Here is a 14,052-nt window from a genome sequence, read left to right on the forward strand (position 1 = left end):
TTCATTTTGCACTGTTGGCGTCATGAATTTTTGACGGGATAAAAGGGAATAAGGAAATAATTAAAACGTTAATTGATATTGTTGGATTACGGTTGGGAATATTTAATCATTCAATGATCCTGGAAATGTTATGTAATAGAACAGAATGGGACTTTGTTTTCATTGCGCTTAAAAAGTACGACAACATTTGTTGTCAGTGGGTTACAACCCGTCCAAAAACAGACATACAGTCATACAGTACGGGGGCAGACAGGACAGGAAACTGATGAGACGTCGTAGAAAAGTAGGAAAAAAGGTAAAAATGGGGAGAGGAGAAGGAGGCTGACACGTGACAACCTCTGAGGAAATTAACACACTGGTCTGTCTATAAAAATGACAAATTGCATATTTTTTTATGGACCTAATGAGCTTATTTAGATTACATTTAAACTTTTCACTTCAATTGTCCATTTCTGGTCCTCAAATTCATTATTCTTCGCCATGCAGAGCAGACAGCTTCTCCAAGATGTTGTCTATTTTGCGATTTAGTTCAAAAACCACAAAAGTTCCACAGCTCTGCCCGTCCTTTAATAATTTGTGGCATCTTTGGGGGTAGTTGAAACTTAAGTTGAAATTTAAGTTGAAACTTAAGTTGACACTTTAGTTGACACTTTAGTTGACACTTAAGTTTAAATTAAAGTTGAAATTTAAAATGACACTTAAGTTAAAATTTAAGTTGACACTTTAGTTGACACTTAAGTTGACACTTAAGTTCAAATTAAAGTTGAAATTTAAAATGACACTTAAGTTAAAATTTAAGTTGACACTTTAGTTGACACTTAAGTTGACACTTAAGTTTAAATTAAAGTTGAAATTTAAAATGACACTTAAGTTAAAATTTAAGTTGACACTTTAGCTGACACTTAAGTTGACACTTAAGTTTAAATTAAAGTTGAAATTTAAAATGACACTTAAGTTAAAATTTAAGTTGACACTTCAGTTGACACTTCAGTTGAAACTTTAGTTGAGACTTAAGTTGACAGTTGACATAAAAATTTAAGTTGACAACTAAGTTGACACTTTAGTTGACACTTTAGTTGACACTTAAGTTGACACTTAAGTTTAAATTAAAGTTGAAATTTAAAATGACACTTAAGTTAAAATTTAAGTTAACACTTCAGTTGACACTTCAGTTGAAACTTTAGTTGAGACTTAAGTTGACAGTTGACATAAAAATCTAAGTTGACAACTAAGTTGACACTTTAGTTGACACTTTAGTTGACACTAAAGTTGAAACTTAAGTTGACACTAAAGTTGACATTAAAGTTGAGACTAAAGTTGACACTTAAGTGTAAATTTAAGGTGACACTTAAGTTGAAACTTAAGTTGACACTTAACTGAAATTTAAGTTGACAACTAAGTTGACACTTTAGTTGACAATAAAGTTTAGAAATGTAAGTTTAAGCTTAAGTTGACACTAAAGTTGACACTTAAGTGTAAATTTAAGGTAACACTTAAGTTGAAACTTAAGTTGACACTTAACTGAAATCTAAGTTGACACTTAAGTTAACACTGAGAATCTTTGGGTACCAAACAACTTGATTCAGAATAGATGTTCGACTCAAAATGATTCCCGATTCAAAATCAATACTTTTTAATTAACATGGGATGCCAGTTCTATGATTAATTATATTCCTCCATAAAAATAGATGAACAACGCTGATCAATTTCTATATAACTGTTTAAAAAAATAAAATAAAATCCTACCCAAACATTTAATAAAGTCAAATATAAATAAAGCAACAGTTCTCTTTTCTAAATTAAAAAACTGCTGAGTAGCAATAGGGGACGGCGTGGTGCGGTTGGGAGAGATAACCAGCCCCAGCTGGGCAATCCACTCACCTGTCGCTGGCTTCGAGACCGGCCATACACACCCCCTTCCTCGATTTTTAACTACAAATAAGAATTGCGAAAAAATGTTTTATGACACCCCAAATTTGTAGCATCGCCCAAAACTAAAAGTATTCAAGCAACAGAAAGGAACTGGATATTTACAGCATACTTGCCAACCCTCCCGGATTTTCCAGGAGACTCCCGAAATTCAGCACCTCTCCCGAAAACCTGCCGGGACAAATTTTCTCCCGAAAATCTCCCGAAATTCAGGCGGACTTAGGTCCTCATGGGTTTATTGTTAGGCAGTTTCATTAACATCCTCCCAGCGCGGCAACAACACACAACAACAGCAGTCACGTTTTTGTATACCGTAAAGCAGTTCGTCTGCCGTAATCAGCAATGTTGTGACACTATTAAACAGGACAATACTGCCATCTAGTGCATTTGATGAAAGCACTTTTGTGCGTGCCACACAGCAATGCATCATCAGAGACAGGGTGTTCAGCATGGTTAGAAAGATAGTGACAGAGAATAGAACAAAGATGGACAATTCAACCCTTAACTCAACAATGATTAGATAAGTGTTATGTGTGTGTATATGTGTAAATAAATGAACACTGAAATTCAAGTATTTATTTTATATATATATATATATATATATATATATATATATATATATATATATATACATATATATATATACATATAATAAAATAAATAAATATATATGTATATATATATATATACATATAATAAAAAAAATAAAAAAATAAAATATATATATATATACATATATATATATATATATATATATATATATATATATATATATATATATATATATATATATATATATATATATATATATATAGCTAGAATTCACTGAACGTCAAGTATTTCTTATATATATATATATATATATATATATATATATATATATATATATATATATATATATATGTATATATATATATATATATATATGAAATACTTGACTTGGTGAATTCTAGCTGTAAATATACTCCTCCCCTTTTAGACACGCCCCCAACCACGCCCCCGTCCCACCCCCCGAAATCGGAGGTCTCAAGGTTGGCAAGTATGATTTACAGTAAATCAACAAGTACAATATTAATAATGTTGACAAAATAATACAACTGGAAATGATGCAATATTTTACTGCATACATAAGCAGCTAAATTAGGAGCATTTTAAACTATTTTAACGTGGTTCTATTATCATACACCGAATACAATATTGCGATATATATAGCGTTTTCTCAACAGGCTCCAATATATCACTATACTGTATATATTTTAGGCCATACTACCCATCCCATATTTACACTTCATGACATTATTGGTGTCCTCTAGTACAATTCTTAATATCCAATAACTGGAAACATACTAAAGCACTTTTTGCAGTCGCTCACATCGTTGTTCTCGGCGCTTATTCCGACAAAAACGAGGACGGCGTGCGTCGCGCTGACTGCGGTTCAACAGGTAAGAAGCGCATCGACGTGCCCCTTTTTATCTGCCATCCACTTCAAGACTTTTTTTTGTCTGCCGCCGTAATGCAGATTACCTCCTGGAGCGCCCACTCCTACGCTAACCTGTCATCAGATATCGTGGAGGATAATCCAGATTCAACAGTTAAGTATCAGCAGGTAAGAAGCATACATAACAGGATTTACACTGAGGTCTCATTTTACCTGCATTCAACAAGCTTTGCAGCTCATCTTATTCAGAAAAAAAACCCCACACAGTTTTGAATTTTTAATCCTGTCAGGTTCTAACACTGATGACATCTATTAAACAAGACAAGAAGCAAAGAATCAAACAGAGACAGAATTAAATTTGGACTCAATTTTGAGAAGAGACGCGGCCACTGTACTCTCTGTACAGTCTTGCACCACGCTCTGCCAAAAGATTGCACTCCTCCTTCTTTATTTGACTTTCTCCCCCCACCTGACCACAGCTGCTTTTAGAGGGAAGTGGGTCGTAAACAGCGTTGCCTTTGGTAACCGAACAGTTCAAAAGAAGAGGTCGTAAAATAGTTCAAAAAGAGTTCCATAAAATAGTTCAAAGAGAGTTCGTAAAATACTTCAAAAAGAGTTCGTCTGGAAATTGGGCAGATCCTGCCATCTGTCCGCTTTGAAGTCACAGTGGAGTTTTACGAGCCTTCCTTCCTGGTAGGCCCCAAAGACAGCTCCTGTCTCCCTGCCAGGAACTCAATGTAATACAAAGTATTTGTGATAATTTAGAAACAATTATTCTAACAAAACCCTTACTCCGTTTTATTTCCCAAGAGCAAGTAAACCAGACCTGGGCAAAATGCGGCCCATTAAGATTTTCCAATCGTTCGACATCATTTTTTAGACCTTTAACATCAAAACTGTCGCCGCCATTGATTGTAAGTCTTGAACTATAGAAAGTATTTCAATGGTTGGAATCTGCAGTTTTGGGTGTTATAGGAGTTGTTAGGGTAATCTACGTCACAGCAGCTCAGACCAGGAACAAAGCAGAGTGGGCAGTTTTTCTTTATTTTTTTTTTTACAACAAAAGTTATGCGTAAAAGTGATAATATATCATATTGTATGTTTTTTAATTTTTTATTTTGGTTGTGTTTTGCTTGGTTGTAAAAGATGTTGTGGAGAATGCATATATGTTTAAGAGTTATTTCTCTATTCATAGCCATGTTTGGATAATCTAGTACTTTTCCTTTGTGTATTCTACCAGTTTCTCTTGTCTTCAGAGGTCTGTTTAGTGTCTTAAACCATCGGAATGTGAATACAACCCCCAATTCTTCCTTATCGGTGTTGGGAGATGGAGGGGTGGGGGTTTTCTTTGTGTGCAAGAAGTGGGCTCTTCCGTTTGAGTGTTAGATCAACTAGAGTAGCCAATATGAATGTATTAGTTAAGCTGATCTCCTGAAATTTCAGTAAAACTTGATGATATTCCTATTCTGTCTTGATGGTCCTTCTTACTCAGCATATATGTCATCGAAAGAATTTGAAATTGACCAGTAAATTAGATTCCCTGGGAGGAAGAGCTGGTCGACGCAACAATGTCTATCGAGGAGCTGGTCTGAGAAGTAAAATATGTTCGTATGTTGTTAATATTCAGTGTTTTATTGTTCATAGTTAATATTGTAAATCCCACTTTTCCCTATTTTAAAGTACATTTTGAGTGTCCAGTTCAGTAAAAATCTGTAAAATTCCATTCGTTTTTTTTTATTTTAGGTGGTCTGTCATAACTTTTTGTAGAACTCTTATCGGACTTTGTGACTTTCGGTATTTGTGTTCCTGAAAACCCAAAAACACATACTGTACAGCAGATTTTTACAGTTAAATGTGTATATATCATTTATGCACACATACACTTTGGCCCCACAGACACATTTTTTTTCAGCCCAGTAAACTTTGTAGTTATTATTTAAGTACAGTTTTTTTTTTTAAGTAATGTAAGTAAGTAATGTAATTAATTGCTACGGTAAGTAAATATTGCGTTATTTAAACAAATAAAACAATTCGAATATCTCGCATATGCAGTTGAGAGATATTTCATGAAACCAGAGTGCGTGTGTGTGCCTTTAAAAAGGCGGTGCCCGCTGCTAAGTGACGTATAACGTCAGTGCTGTTAGAATAATTATATATAAGTTATCACACAACTCTTATGCTTAAAGGCCGTTGCTATAGTTATTATCAATTGTGCAAGGGCACAAAACTTGTTATCTTCCACGGCATAAGAGGGGTGGCCTCGCCGCAGAGGTTTTCTTTGTTTTAGCCCGCTAACAGCCAAGGACTTCAAGTACCTCAACGAAGACGAAGCAGATACAAGGCAATCATAAGGCCCCCAGCACATTCCGTCACGTATTGAGCGTACTGGAGCCGCTTTGCATGATATGTTTTGGCCACTCCTTTTAGAGGCAGCCTAAGTGATGTTAACTCGGGAACTCCTGAATAAATAGAGGAGCGCGTGGGGCTGTACCTTAGAACGTGGTGGGAGACTATAACTGAGTGTGCAGCCCCAAACTTGTCTCCTCATGAGCTAAATTGAACTCTGTCTCTGCCTGATTCCTTCTTCTTGTCTTGTGTAATAGATAGTTGGGTGTTTGAACCTGACAAGTGCCCAGACAGAGCAGCATTAGCTCAGCTCTGTTGAATCTTTTCACTGGATTGTGTTGGCCCGAGTTAATGAAGAGATTCAACGTGCTTCCATGGCTGTCGTCTCCTCGTCCACAAACTAAACCGCTAAAATAGTCCGTCTGCGTTAGCGCTTGTAATAACAATATCACTCATATTTGGTTAATTTTCAGGTCTCCACATGTAAATGGAGTATTGTTGGCGCTTTATGGTTGTTTTTAAGGAGTATAATGAGAGAACCCTCCATCTGTTGACTCAATTGTTAGATATTTATTCACGATTTTGAATGCATTCGTGTTCTTGTCTAACATAAGGATTGTGAATGATAAACAGCACATCACTTTCCATTGTTTGCGTATTTCCAGTATGACTGCTCTAATAATATGGTCAGAGAGCAGGAGCGTTACTGCAGTGACGTAGAATCTACGGAAATTGCCGGAATATTCAAAATGGCATTTTGTGATGTTTAAAACAATATTTTCACATACTTTGCGGATTGTAAATACAATTGGATATGGTTTAAATAAGCATATAAAGTCATCTCTTTTTTACGCTTTGATACTTTAAAACATCCATCCATCCATCCAATTTTCTACTGTTTGTCCCTTCTATTTTGTCATATTTCCTCTCCGGTGTTTTCTCTCCGGGAGAGCAATCAGTCGTATCTGACTTAGGCGTAGGAACTGGGGGCGGGGAGGACATGTTTGAAGGGGTTGTTTTATAGTGGGTTCTTCAGACCACCACACACTGCCAGGAATTCAGGGTATAACACTGTTTTATTTCGTTCTCACGAGGTGCGAGCCTTTTGCTTCCCAGCAACAAGACTTTCTGCGTCTGCCCAGCAGCAACTACTCGTCTCATCACGGCTGCTGCTAATGAAGGCGACAGGTGATTAGATAACAAGGCCCACCTGGTCCATCTACGCACCTGTCGCTATCTTCGAGGCCGGTCCTGGCAACCCCCCGATCCACGGCAGGCCCGCAGGCCACGCCCCCCTCCACAGTGTTATATTGGCGAAAGACGCATTCGTCTCAGCCAAATAAATACACAGCGGAGGTACAGTATACATGCTTTTATTTTGAAAGTGCAACAGTGTCGCGTGACAGAAGGGCCTCTTTCTTCACAGACGGAAGAGAGCAGGCTGTGAGGGCGACATTGGGAACGCCTGTTTATAACATCCCGACGTTTCTTTACATTCGTATTTAAAAACCAGTGTCTTTTTGCAGCATTGTGCAGAAATAGGACAAACCTGATTTCCAATTACAATTCCAGTCACCTCTGGTGAACACGCACTTTCTTTTCATTTGAATAATGCATTCATTAACCCGACCTTCACCTCCGACCCGGAGTCCACTTTGACCCGTCTCATTCTTTAACCTCAAAGCCAAGACTTAACCCTCAAACTAGCCTTTCAAGATGTCTCATGAATACACAGCGAAGAGACTTCTTGCACTCCGCGGCCTCATTTGCATATTCACCCGTCCACGTGTTGAGAATCCTTCAACGCCTTTGGACGCACATCGACAAATCAGTGCGGAATGCCGTTACCCACAATGCCTTGGGTGTCATGCTAACGGCATAGAAATATTATGAATCCACTGACTTGTTTGTTAGTTTGCTATCCAAACTTAATCTACTGCATTCTGCCTACTCCTTTTCGGACCTGGATTATGTTATGTCGTTTTTGTAGACCCTAACCATCGTTTTACAGTCCGAAAATAATGCAGCATGCGTTTAAATGACAAACTACAAGAATCAAAAAGGTAGGAAGAGAGCCCTAATATATTGTTGCATATAATGTAATATTGTACATGGTAATTGCGATTTGTTATATATTATGTAAAAATATAATATAATAATATAATGCATCAGTATATATTATATACTGTATACATAACATGTAAATATTACATATATGTTGTATTTTATATTGCTACTATGGTACATTATTTGTCTACTTTATACATGCATTATCCTTTATTATATATATATATATATATATATATATATATATATATATATATATATATATATATATATATATATATATATATATATATATATATATATATATATATATATATATATATATATATATATGTGTGTGTGTGTGTATACATGTATGCATGAATACATGTATGTATATACATGTATATATGTATGGGTGTATATGTATATAAGTATATATATATGTGTATGTATATATATGTATATATTTATACATGTGAGTGTGTGTATATATATATATATATATATATATATATATATATATATATATATATATATATATATATATATATATATACATATATATATACATATATATATATATGTGTGTGTGTGTATATATGTATATATATGTGTGTGTGTATATGTATATATGTATATATGTGTGTGTGTATATATGTATATATATAAACTGTATGTGTATATGTACTGTACATATATGTACACCTATATACATATATATATACACATATAATACATATATGTTGTATTTTATATTGCTACTATGGTACATTTTTTGTCTACTTTATACCTGCATTATATTTATTATAAATATATATATATATATATATATATATATATATATATATATATATATATATATATATATATATATATATATATATATATATATATATATATATATGTATATATATATATATATATATATATATGTATATATATATATATATATATATATATATATATATATTTAAATATGTGTATGCATATATATGTATATATGTATACATGTGAGTGTGTGTATGTATACATATATATATATATATATATATATATATATATATATATATACATACATGTGTGTGTGTGTGTATAAATGTATATATGTGTGTATATATATATATATATATGTGTGTGTATATGTATATATGTGTGTGTATATATATATGTTTACATATATACTGTATGTGCATATATACTGTACATATATGTACACCAATATACATTTATATACACATATATACATATATATACATACATATGCATATATATACGCATATACACATATATACGCATATACACATATATACGATGGGACGGCGTGGCCCAGTGGAAGAGTGGCCGTGCGCAACCCGAGGGTCACTGGTTCAATCCCCACCTAGTACCATCCTAGTCATGTCCGTTGTGTCCTGAGCAAGACACTTCACCCTTGCTCCTGATGGGTGCTGGTTAGCGCCTTGCATGGCAGCTCCCTCCATCAGTGTGTGAATGTGTGTGTGAATGGGTAAATGGGGAAGTAGTGTCAAAGCGCTTTGAGTACCTTGAAGGTAGAAAAGCGCTATACAAGTACAACCCATTTATCATTTATTTATTTATATATGCATATGTCTGTATATATATATATATATATATATATATATATATATATATATATATATATATATATATATATATATATATATATATTTAAATATGTGTATGCATATATATGTATATATGTATACATGTGAGTGTGTGTATGTATACATATATATATATATATATATATATATATATATATATATATATATGTATATATGTATATGTATATATATATATATATATATATATTTAAATATGTGTATGCATATATATGTATATATGTATACATGTGAGTGTGTGTATGTATACATATATATATATATATATATATATATATATATATATATACAAATACATGTGTGTGTGTGTGTATAAATGTATATATGTGTGTATATATATATATATGTGTGTGTGTGTATATGTATATATGTGTGTGTATATATATATGTTTACATATATACTGTATGTGTATATGTACTGTACATATATGTACACCAATATACATTTATATACACATATATACATATATATACATACATATGCATATATATACGCATATACACATATATACGCATATACACATATATACGATGGGACGGCGTGGCCCAGTGGAAGAGTGGCCGTGCGCAACCTGAGGGTCACTGGTTCAATCCCCACCTAGTACCATCCTAGTCATGTCCGTTGTGTCCTGAGCAAGACACTTCACCCTTGCTCCTGATGGGTGCTGGTTAGCGCCTTGCATGGCAGCTCCCTCCATCAGTGTGTGAATGTGTGTGTGAATGGGTAAATGTGGAAGTAGTGTCAAAGCGCTTTGAGTACCTTGAAGGTAGAAAAGCGCTATACAAGTACAACCCATTTATCATTTATTTATTTATATATGCATATGTCTGTATATATATATATATATATATATATATATATATATATATATATATATATATATATATATATATATATATATATATATATATATATATATATATATATAAGTACACACACATACACACACACACACACACACACACATATATACACACATATGCATATATATATGTATATGTATATGTATATATAAGATATGTATATATATATATATAATTGTATATATATATATATATATATATATATATATAAATAAATATATGTATGTATATATATATATATATATATATATATATATATATATATATATATATATATATATATATATATATATATATATATATATATATATATATGTATGTATATGTACATATACATACAGACAAACAGACAAACACAGAGACTGAACACGTTTAATAAATCATTCTAAAGCTGAGATGGTGTATGAAAATCTAAGGCAAATATTTGGTGAAAATGCTCACCTAAAACTGTATCACATCAAAACCAGAATGCATGAAAACTGAAGTATGGTTGTATAATGCAGAAACGAGGTCTTTTGAATCAAGTGTATTACAGGTTGGCATTATATAAGAAGTAAGACATTTTTGGAAAACGTGGAGCATCCTATGTTCTTACCTATTTGGAGCAGCTGTTGTGTATTTGGGATCTGCATAAGCCCAAAATTTGAAAATAAACAGTGGAGTCATGGGAAACATATTTATAAAACAATGTGGCTTTTCTTCATACTTCCGCAAAACAACCAGATTTATCCATCAGCAATATTATTCATATCCATCCATTTTTCTACCACTTGTCCCTTTCGTGGTATGAATTTACCGGGTTCGCCGCCGATGTAGTCCATCGCTGTGGTAAATAAGCGCCTTCTTGTGCGCTATCCTCTTGTTGTTGGGCCGAATGGCTCGTACATGCACGTGCATTGCCATTTGTAATACAAAGTCGCGTTTAGTGCAAACTTAATCCGTCAGTCGACTCGCTATGGAAGCAATAAAAACTACCGATGCAACAAAGATGGCGGGAAGAAAACTCTGTCGAAGTGGAGGCACGTAAATAAGACTGCCCATCCTGAAGAGACGGTCCGAAGATGGTCTGTAAAACATAATCTATGCATAGTTTTGACCAAAGAACCACCTTTACATGTTATGTGGACCACAAGGAAGTTTTTCAATTAAAAAATATATATATAGTATGACCCTTTAATGCGCCTTATAATACGGTGCACCTTATGTATGAAAATAGACCTGAATAGTGTTGCGTTTTGGACCAGTTGTTCCTCCCAGGGAATTCAAGTCACAATTCGCTCCCAAGCTCTTTACGACACTTAAAGCTGAGTTGAAAAACCACGAGAGACAGAATAGATATTTTGTTGTATATTTTCAAAGCTTTGCCAATATACATTTTGAGACCAGTCTAACCCTAGAACATTCTATTGCGCCTCCCAAAATGGTCTGTCTCCCCAACGCCCCAAAACCCCTCTTTCCTTCCCCCTCCCTAGCCATAATACAAGCACAACGTCTCCCTAGCCATAATACATTCCAAAGAACTCAAGGTTAACACACACAGTATACTTGCTGACAGAGCATCAAGAGAAGAAATGGAAAACACGAGCTGTTTTCAAATATGACAAAGAAATGGAAGAAGTACAACTTAAATTCGGATATATGTAAATATCTGCCTCCGACATCTTCAGTGCGTCTTATAATCCGCTGCGCCCTATGGTATGAACAATACGGTATTTCAGGGCTGGAGGTGTTTTAAATGTAGACAAACAATCATATTATGACCCCTTTAATTTGTATGATGTTTCATCCCGGACAAGCCCCCTAAAATATTTTTAAGTTGTTTTAGTGCATTTAATATTACCAAAAAAAAAAAAACACACAAAAGAAACAATAAAACACACGAGAGAGTGAGGTAAGCAAGCCAATACTATACAGGCTTGTCAAACCGTCACTACACCGCTAGCCCTAACAATCAAAAAGAAAGAACCGATCCATGAACTAACTCCCTAATTGAAAGAAACGTGCCAAACATGACAGCTGGTCCCGCCAGGGCAAAGAAAAAGTCAGGGGAAAAAAAAAACACCACAAGGCAGCAGCACAGGCATCACACCAGCAGCCAACAGGAAGAGGCTGAGTAGTCCTGGAGCGCGGAACTCACATGTGCCAAAAGGTGTAAGTGAGAAATCAAGCACACCTGCAAAAACACGATAGGTGAAAACACAACGTAAAATGTCTGTTAATTAGCTTGTTGATGCTGAATTGAAGGAACGTGTCGAAAAAGTGAGGATATGAAGTAAGTTTTTAGGGAGAAAAGGTTGAGTGTGTTACGGGTGTACAGGGAAAGAAGACGGCACAGACAGCAGTGACGTCGTTTAGCTCTATATTTATTCATATATATACACAATATATATAAATGAAGTGTGTAAATAATCCAAACTATGTGTGTGGTGTGCGACTATGTGTGTGGAAATTAACTAGTGTGTTTACAAGTAGTGTTGAGCGAGAGACGGAAGTCCAAGGGGGGCAAGGCTGGCTCGGAGGTCCGTGAGCAGGCAGGAAGTCGGGGGCAATAGAGAGGTGTCAGAGTCCGTGTCCAGGCGGGTTGTCGAGATCCAAAAGGGGCAGCCAGAGAACCAGAGGGGAAAACAGGGAGACGAGACACACAGCTCGTAACGCGGGCACGGAGGTATGCTGTGTGGAAGACGACAAGGGGGACTAAGAGACCAAACACAGAGAGAGAGAGTATGCATATAGCTTGTAGAATTTCGACTTACTGTACAGGAACAGGTCGCTACGTTCTGGCACAGGATGGCAGGTTGCGCTGGCTTAAGAAGGCAGGTCTTCTCATCAGCGACAGGTGCGTTGATTGCTGACGATTGAATGCAGCCGCTTGCTGCAGCCGGAGTGGCGCGCCCTTGGAGGTGCGCCCAGTGCAGCGCACGGATGAATGCAGAGTGCATATTTTTGAGATCTCATGTACATACATTTCACCTATATATACGCCACGAAAAATAATATATTTACCGTATTCTCCAGACTAGCACACCCACAACATTTTAGAAGAAAACATTGTTTTTACATATATTAGCCACACCGGACTATAAGCCGAATATATACATATATATATATATATATATATATATATATATATATATATATATACTGTATATATGTATATATATATATATATATATGTATATATACATATATGGGTGTATCCCGCCTACCACCCGAATGCAGCTAAGATAGGCTCCAGCAACCCTCGCGATCCCATAAGGGACAAGCGGTAGAAAATGGATGGATGGATGGATGGGATATATATACATACATACAATATATACAAACATATATATATATATATATATATATATATATATATACATACACACAGTATATATATATATATATATATATATATATATATATATATATATATATATATATATATATATATATATATATATATACATACACACAGTATATATATATATATATATATATACATACACACAGTATATATATATAAATAAATATATATATATATATATAAATATATATATATATATATATATATATATATATATATATATATATATATATATATATATATATATATATATATATATATATATATATATATATATACCACTTCCAAAGACATGCACCTGGGAATAGGTTGATTGGAAACACTAAATTGGCCCTAGTGTGGGAATGTGAGTGTGAATGTTGTCTGTCTATCTGTGTTGGCCCTGCGATGAAGTGGCGACTTGTCCAGGGTGTACTCCGCCTTCCGCCCGATTGTAGTTG

This window comes from Nerophis lumbriciformis, linkage group LG15 (assembly GCF_033978685.3).
Source record: "Nerophis lumbriciformis linkage group LG15, RoL_Nlum_v2.1, whole genome shotgun sequence".
NCBI lineage: Eukaryota > Metazoa > Chordata > Actinopteri > Syngnathiformes > Syngnathidae > Nerophis > Nerophis lumbriciformis.